We start from the raw sequence: 8,848 nt of genomic DNA, 5'->3' as shown, positions 1-8,848 counted from the left end.
TAATTGCATATGGGTAGATTGCTAGTGCTCTAACTTGAACATGATCTACATGATGATGAATGATTCTATGGAACTAAAAGTACAACATGATTTATAACAACTATTCCATAGGGCGAAGGTGCAAATGACTATTGATCATGTTGCTCCCGGCCCTCCATAAGGACTTATCTGTCGGCAAAAGCTGGGACTGATAGTGCAACCGGAAGAGTCATATGGCTCTGACTTTAGCTCAGTAATAGGACCTTTTCTAGCTAGTTGGAGGTTACCTTTATGGAGCAAAAGGGGCTTGCCACGTTGGGTATAGGGCTGCCTCTGTTCCTATGTGTATAGCCACGATGGATATGTGCCATAGGAAAGGGGGGTTCCTACATCTGCCTACCAAGGAAACCTAGCGGCCCTAACTTGTTAGAGAAACCTATGAAATGGCTTCATAGTGTACCCTACCCGCTCACCTTGGCATTGACATGGGAGTAATTAACCCGGGCATATGGGAATCACGACTCATGGTGAATGTGCACCACCTCTGTAGAGGGTAATAAACTGTTATAATAGCCATGCTCACGGTCACGAGCGGCCCGGAAAACTCACAGAATAACTGGTTACTTGTTGATGATCATTTAAGTTGTTCTATGATGATATATGATACATTTGACCCTGATATCTGTTCGTATGGGAATAAATGGGAGCTTAAGCATAATTTGATGATACCTGAGAATAAAAGCTTGACATACTAAAAATGCTAACTGTAGTAAACCAGTGTCAACCTTTTTGAGCTTCATAACCCTATGTTAACTTGTTAAGTACGGGATGTACCAATGCTTGTTTATTTTCTTTATTTGGATAAAAATTCCGGATGGGTAATAGATGACAACGGGTATGAGGAATTCCCTGAGGATTTTTAGGCTTGTGGTCAACCAGTTGACCTTCCCTGTGATGAAGCCCATGATAGAGTTATCTTTTTATTTTCCGCTGTGTGATGTAAGACTAAGTTATATTATGGATCTGATGTAAGGACACCGTGATGATACTTTATGTAATTTGTCAGCTTGTGTGTGTGATGGATCCCTAGGAACACACGAGTTTGTGCATTCAATTTTATCCTTAAAATTGGGTGTGACAAATTGGTATCAGAGCCAGGTTGACTGTAGGACACAAGCTTAGTTAGAAAACGGTCGTTTTAGCATCTTTGCTCCTCTGGTTTCTTGCTTACTGTCTTATTCTTGTTATTTTATTAAAACATTTATGCTTTTCATACCTTAATCTATTATATAAAATTGTTGATTCTAATTCTATCTCACTTTAAATCTATAGATGTCTCATAACCCGAAGACTGCTCGCCTCAGCACTGCTGGCTATCGTGCCCTGTTCACCCCACGTGCTCCATAGGCAGAGAAGGAGATTATGATCATCTCCGATGATGAGGAGATGGCTACCCGACACCTACACCTGCTCCTACTCCAGCTGTTGCACCGGTCTATCCTGTCATAGCTACACCTGAGGAGTCGACAGGCTACTTCCCCTACACCTGCACCATCCCCAGCTGTCCCCATGGTGGATGTGGAGATAGGCTGGAAGTGCAAGTACTACTTCAAGCCAGCCCTAGAGACATCCTACTACCACACCCTCCTCACTCACGTGCTGGACGACTACTACCCCGACCTGCATGCTTCCATCAGCTACCACTGTGCAGAGTACTAGCATCCATTGGAGGCTACCTTCTGGAAGGTAGAGCTGGTGGTCACCGCCTGGAACGACATCAAGAATGGACATGAGGTGGAGACTGTCCACCGTGCCACTGCCAGGAGGGCCCATGCCTTGGATGGCATGGAAGATGCAGCACAGGATGTCTACATCTACTACCATGGTTGTCGCTTTGAGGCCATGAGGGAGGATCGCTTCAGGTTCCTTCCACGCAATGATCATGAGGGTGTTTGGCAGGTCTTGGCTCCACCAGAGAGTGACCCAACTCTGGAAGCAATGGTGTAGCATATCCATGCTATGTAGGGGGTGGATGAGGAAGTCAAAGGAGAACTGCGTGCATCTCAGAGGGCTGAGAGACGTCTCCAGAAGCAAGTGTATGAACTTCGAGCTCAACTTGGGCAGCCATCGATCTACAAGAAGAAGCGCCGGTCCTTCACCATGATTGACACCGCTCCATAGGTGTTAGGTGCCTTGATTAGGAGTACAACGTCGTTAGTTCGTGTTTCATATTTAGTCTTGTTTGGTCATTGTGAACTTGGATGATTAGATGTTTTAATTTATGAACTTGGTTGATTTGGTATTTGTTTGATTGCTGGAAGTTTGTGGGCATGTCCACAACTTCCTTAGATTGGAACCTTAAGTTTCGAATGAAATCTTAATGCAGATGTTTCGCTTTATCTTATCTCTGCTGTGCTGATTTCTGGAGCAGCCTGTGTTCTTTATCTTGTATCTCGAAATCTGGGCTGTCAAAAATTCTGAAATTTTTGTGGAGATAACTAGACTTCTGTATCTTTCAAATGTCTCTAGAATCACGTCAATAGCTATTGAGGTTTGTGAGATCTAGCTGTCACAAGTTGATGTTCCTGCGCTGTCTGGAAACCAGAACAGATTCGGTTTAACTTTACTTTTGACCAAGTGTGTGGCAGAATCTGTAAAAGTGATCTAAATAAAAGTTGTAGCTGATCTCCTAAGCTTTCTAACAAATCTTGGTGCACCTCTGTTGGATCTCTGAAACTCAAGTTATAACAGTTTTACTGAACTGCTGAATTTGAATCTTGTCCAGAAAATTCTCAGCATTGTTTCTTATCTTTTGTAAGCTCTCTATAATTGGAAAATCTCTAAATTTTGCGCATTTGTTGGAAAACAGATGGCCGCAAGAGGAGGAAGAGGTAGAGGCTGTGGTCGTGGGCATGATGCTCTCATAAATCCACCACCGCCGCCACCTGTGACCATGGAACAAATATTGGGAATGCAAGCGCAGTTGATGCAAGCTATGATGCAGCGCTTGGACAATGAACCTGCAAGAGGACCACCGCCTGTTCAGGTCAGAGATAAGCATGGAGAGTTTATGAAGGGTCATCCACCGGTGTTCACTCATGCCTCAGACCCTATGGAGGCAGATGATTGGTTGCGTGCTGTAGAGAAGCAACTTAACATAGCACAATGCAACGATCTGGAGAAGGTGTTGTATGCTTCTGGTCAACTCCAGGGAGCAGCTTAGGATTGGTGGGATTCTTTCCAGTATGGATGTCCCAATAATGCTCCTGCTATCACTTGGCAGGAATTCAAGGACAATTTCCAGTCTTATCATATCCCTGATGGACTCGTGGAATTGAAGCAAGAGGAATTCAGGTCCCTCAAACAAGGATCCATGACTGTGGTGGAGTATCGTGACAAGTTTGCTCAACTGTCATGCTATTCTCCAAATGATGTGGCTAAGGACAAGGATAAGCAATGACGTTTCCTCAAGGGACTCTATGATGGACTGCAGCTTCAACTGATGTCCAACACCTACCCCAACTTTCAGTCATTAGTGAACCACGCTATTGTGATTGACGATAAGCGCAAAGAGATGGAAGCCAAGAAGAGGAGGCTTCAAGGGCAAGCTTCTAGAAGTAACACCCGCCTGCATGCCTATCCCCAGCAGGGTTTCCAGCAAAGGAATCAAGGACCATCTAACCAAGGAAACCGTGGTCAGTATCCTCAACAGAACCAGTTCCAGCAACGCCCTTAGTACCAGCAACAGTATGGTAATCAGCATCCCCTGCAACAGACTGGCAATCCGGCAATATGCCAGGGACCATCCAACAATGCTCCTGTGAAGAGTGGTGCACCCAATAACCCCAATGCCTGCTACCATTGCGGAGAAGTAGGACACTATGCTCATCAGTGCCCTAAGAAGTAGAACCAACAAGCACCTCAGAACCAGACTGGCAATCAAAAGTTCAACGCCTGACCACCTCACACTGCGAAGGTGAACTATGTGTCATCTGATGCAGCTCAAGAGACGCCATAGGTCATGTTGGGTACGTTCAGCGTCAACTCTATCTCTGCTACAGTACTTTTTTATTCTGGTGCTTCGCATTCTTTTATTTCCCAAGCTTTTGTTAGAATGCATAGCATACCTTTGTGTGCCATGAAAAACCCCATACTAGTAAATTCACCGGGAGGTAGTATGCCCGCTTCATATTGGAGTCCCTCAACTAGCATTTCCTTAAGGGGGGTAGACTTCAAAGTGAAACCAATTGTCTTGAGAACAGCGGGAATTGATCTTATTCTGGGAATGGATTGGATGAAACAACATCGGGCAGTGATTCAGTGTCAGGAGAAATCTGTGGTTGTGACATCACTCAATGGAGATAGAATCTATGTAGAAGTGGTAGTGCAAGCTCAGCCTACAACCATAGTGAACCAGCTAGATGGTGAAGCCAATGAACAAGATCGTGTCATGGAGGAGTTTCCGGATGTCTTCCCCGATGACTTGCCAGGTATGCCACCTGACCGAGACATTGAATTCATTATTGAATTATTACCTGGAACTGCACCAATAGCTAAACGTCCATATAGAATGGGGGTTAATGAATTAGAAGAGCTTAAGAAACAACTAAAAGAGTTGCAAGAAAAAGGTTTCATACGCCCCAGTTCTTCCCTATGGGGGGCACCTGTGATCTTTGTGGATAAGAAGGATGGTAGTCAACGGATGTGTGTGGATTACCGTTCACTTAATGAGGTTACAATCAAGAATAAATACCCTTTGCCTAGGATTGATGATTTATTTGATCAGTTGAGAGGAGCCCATGTGTTCTCTAAGATTGATCTCCGCTCTGGTTATCATCAGCTTAAGATTCGAAACTCGGACATACCCAAGACAACATTCACTACACGGTATGGATTATATGAGTACACCGTTATGTCTTTTGGATTAACCAATGCACCTACATACTTCATGTATCTGATGAATAAGGTGTTCATGGAGTTTCTGGATAAATTTGTGGTGGTATTCATAGATGACATACTAATATTCTCCAAGACCGAAGAAGAACATGCTGAACATATAAGGTTAGTCTTGCAAAAGCTTAGAGAACATAAGTTGTATGCTAAGCGGAGCAAGTGTGAGTTTTGGTTGAAGGAAGTCTCTTTTCTGGGTCATGTTGTCTCCAATGGTGGAATAGCAGTGGATCCAGGCAAAGTGCAAGATGTATTGAATTGAAAACCACCAACCACTATAAGTGAGATTTGTAGCTTTTTGGGATTGGCTGGATACTACAGGAGGTTCATTGAAGGTTTTTCCAAGCTAGCCAAGCCTATGACAGCTCTGTTGAAAAAGAATGCTAAGTATGCATGGTCGGATAAATGCCAGGCAAACTTTGATGAGCTAAAGAAGAGATTGACTACAACTCCAGTATTAATTCTGCCCGATTTAAGCAAGAACTTCTCTATATATTGTGATGCATCCCATTTGGGCCTTGGATGTGTGCTTATGCAAGAAGGAAGAGTGGTGGCATATGCATCTAGACAACTGAGAAAGCATGAGTTGAACTACCCTACTCATGACTTAGAATTGGCAGTTGTGGTTCATGCTTTGAAGATCTAGAGACATTATCTAATTGGACATAAGAGTGATATCTATACTGATCATAAGAGTTTGAAGTATATCTTTACCCAATTAGATCTAAATCTGAGACAACGTCGTTGGTTGGAATTGATCGAAGACTATGATTTGGAAGTGCATTATCACCCGGGAAAGGCAAATGTCGTAGCTGATGCACTTAGCAGAAAGAGCTATGCCAATGGACTTCAGCTGACATCTATGTCAGTAGAGTTGTGTGCTAAAATGGAGTATCTCAACTTGAGCCTTGTCACTAATGCAATGGAATTGGTGATAGAGCCTACTTTGGAGCAAGAGATACGAAAAGGTCAATTGGAGGATGAAAAACTTAAGGAGATAGCAGAGAACGTAGTGCTTGGAAAGGCACCTGGATTCAGAATGGATGAGAATGGCATCCTTTGGTTCGGAAAAAGGATATGTGTACCTAAAGTGAAGGCTATCCGTGATGCAATTCTGCAAGAGGCCCATGAGTCTGCTTATTCTATACATCCCGGAAGTACCAAGATGTATTTGGATCTCAAGGAGAAGTATTGGTGGTATGGATTGAAGAGAGATGTGGCAGAGTATGTGGCTTTGTGTAACACTTGTCAAAGAGTGAAAGCTGAGCATCAAAGACCTGCAGGGTTACTACAACCAATGAAGATTCTTGAATGGAAATGGGAAGAAGTTGGTATGGATTTTATCGTAGGATTGCCCCACACTCAAAGAGGCTATGATTCAATATGGGTAATAGTGGATCGACTCACCAAGGTTGCTCACTTTTTACCAGTCAAGACTACATATATGGGTGCAAGACTAGCAGAGTTGTACATGGAAAGAATAGTGTGCTTACATGGTGTTCCCAAGAAAATTGTGTCGGATAGAGGCACTCAGTTTACATCGCAATTCTAGCATAAAGTACATAGATCTTTGGGGACAAAGTTGAATTTCAGTTCTGCTTACCACCCGCAAACTGATGGACAGACTGAAAGGATCAACCAGATTTTGGAAGATATGTTGAGAGCTTGTGCACTACAGTATGGTGATAGTTGGGATAAGAGTCTGCCATACGCAGAGTTCTCGTACAACAACAGTTATTAGAAGAGTCTCAAGATGGCACCTTTCAAGGCGTTGTATGGACAAAAATGTAGAACGCCTTTGTTCTGGAATCAAACTTGTGAAACTCAAGTGTTTGGACCCGATGTCCTTAGAGACGCGTAAGAACAAGTGAGAATGATTAGAGACAATTTGAGAGTGGCTCAGTTCCGACAGAAGAGTTACGCTGATACTCACAGAAGAGAGCTGACTTTCGAAGTTGGTGATTATGTGTACTTGAAGGTGTCACCAATGAGAAGTGTGAAAAGATTCAATATGAAGGGAAAGTTAGCACCAAGGTTTATAGGACCTTTTAAGATCTTAGAGAGATGTGGAGAAGTAGCTTATTAGTTGGAACTGCCTGAGAGTTTGTTAGGTGTGCATGACGTGTTCCATGTTTCCCAATTGAAAAAGTGTTTGAGGGTACCAGAAGAGCAAATTCCTTTGGAAGAACTCGCTGTCAAGGAAGATCTTACTTATGAAGAGTATCCGATAAAGATCTTAGAAACTGCTGAAAGAGTTACAAGAAGCTGAACTATAAAGATGTGCAAGGTGCAGTGGAATCAATATACAGAGGATGAGGCTACTTAGGAAAGAGAAGAGGATCTAAGAAAGACTTATCCCCAACTGTTTGAGTAAGCAATCACCTGAATCTCGAGGATGAGATTCATTTTAAGGGGGGTAGAATTGTAACACCCTAATTTTGCATTTTCTAAAAAATAGTCAAATTGATTTATTTAAGCAATTTATGTGAGCATTCAAACATAGGAAAGTAATAATTTTTATAAAACTAAAATCAAATATAAGATTAGCTACAAGTGATGCATACATGCTGCTGCATATTATTTTGTGAATGTTTGGTATTGATCAAAGATTTCAAAGAGAATTGAAATTTGAATTTAAAATGCTTTTGGAAATTTTGTTTGGAAAAAGAAAAAGGAAAATTCTTTCTTTTCTCCCCTCCTCTGTTTTCAGCCCGAGCAGACGCGCCAGCCCGGCTCGGCCTCCCCCTGGCGTCCCGCGCCGGCCTAGCCCAGCACCAGTCGCCCGCCTCCCCCCTTCTCATTTCTGGCCCAGCTCCGCGCTAGCCCAGCGCTGCAGCAACTGCTGCCGTGCCTCCCTTTCCCCTCTAGTCGCTGACCACCTGGCCCCGCACGTCAGTGCCGCCTCCTTCCTCCCGCAACCGTAGCCCCCGATCAAGCTGCTGCAGCAACCGACGCCCCGCTCCACGCGCGTCGTGGGAGAGCCCCCCTCCCCACGCCTTGGCCTCTTTTTAAGTGTAGACGAACCCCCGTGCGTCCCCCTCTCGCTCCCCGTTCCATTTTTCGCCCTCGCTCACGCCTCGGAGGCCGCAACCGCCGCACGGAGAAGCTCTGCCGACCGCCGTCCACCGTCCGCGTCACCCGTCTTCCCCGAGCCATCTCCGACCCTGATTTTCCCCGCTGTGAGCCTCCCCGTGCTCCCCTCTCTCTCCCCAACCTTTTCCTTTGGTGTTTGGTGGCTTCTAGCGCTGTAGCCGCGAGCGCCGATAGCTCTCTGGATGCCGTCCATGGCGACCGCCGCCACGGCCGCATCCTCTGGCCGATTTCTCAGCCTGAACGTGTTCGCCTGCTCCCCCTCTCTCATCCGGTGGCTTTAGGTCATCGAATCGTGAACCAAAGCCCCCTAACTGTGATTGCCGGCGAGTCCTCGCCGTCGGCCATGGCGCCTGGCCGCTTGGAACACTGTTCCGGCCAGCCCCCCCTGTTCTCTCTCCTCTGTTTAATCTCAACCGCCCATCGTGTGATCTACGGCCTACGATGGCCGATACCCTTTCGCCGTGGTAAATTTGTTAAAGAGCCCCTCCCTTTTCCCGAAATAGAACCCGCCGTCCTTAGCGTATTTCCCCGAGTACGCATTCTCGTTTTGAAAGTGTAAAGTTAACTGTTTTAGTTCAAAGCACGCTTTCAGTATTTGCAGAAATGCCATTTGAACTGTTTTGATTATAAAATCGTCATTTTAGCTCCGAATTGATCCGTTCAAATCGCGTTAGCTTCGTAATTTCATAATCTACATGTTAGAGCCACTGTTAGTCAAGTTTGGAACTTTTGAATTTCATGGTTAGATTTAATTAAATATATTGCTATAGGAAATCTCGTTTAAATCATAACTTTCGCATTTTAGCTCCGTTTTTCATGAACTTCG

The sequence above is a fragment of the Miscanthus floridulus genome, chromosome 4 (genome assembly GCF_019320115.1).
Source record: "Miscanthus floridulus cultivar M001 chromosome 4, ASM1932011v1, whole genome shotgun sequence".
NCBI lineage: Eukaryota > Viridiplantae > Streptophyta > Magnoliopsida > Poales > Poaceae > Miscanthus > Miscanthus floridulus.
This window is presented reverse-complemented; position numbering follows the sequence as displayed.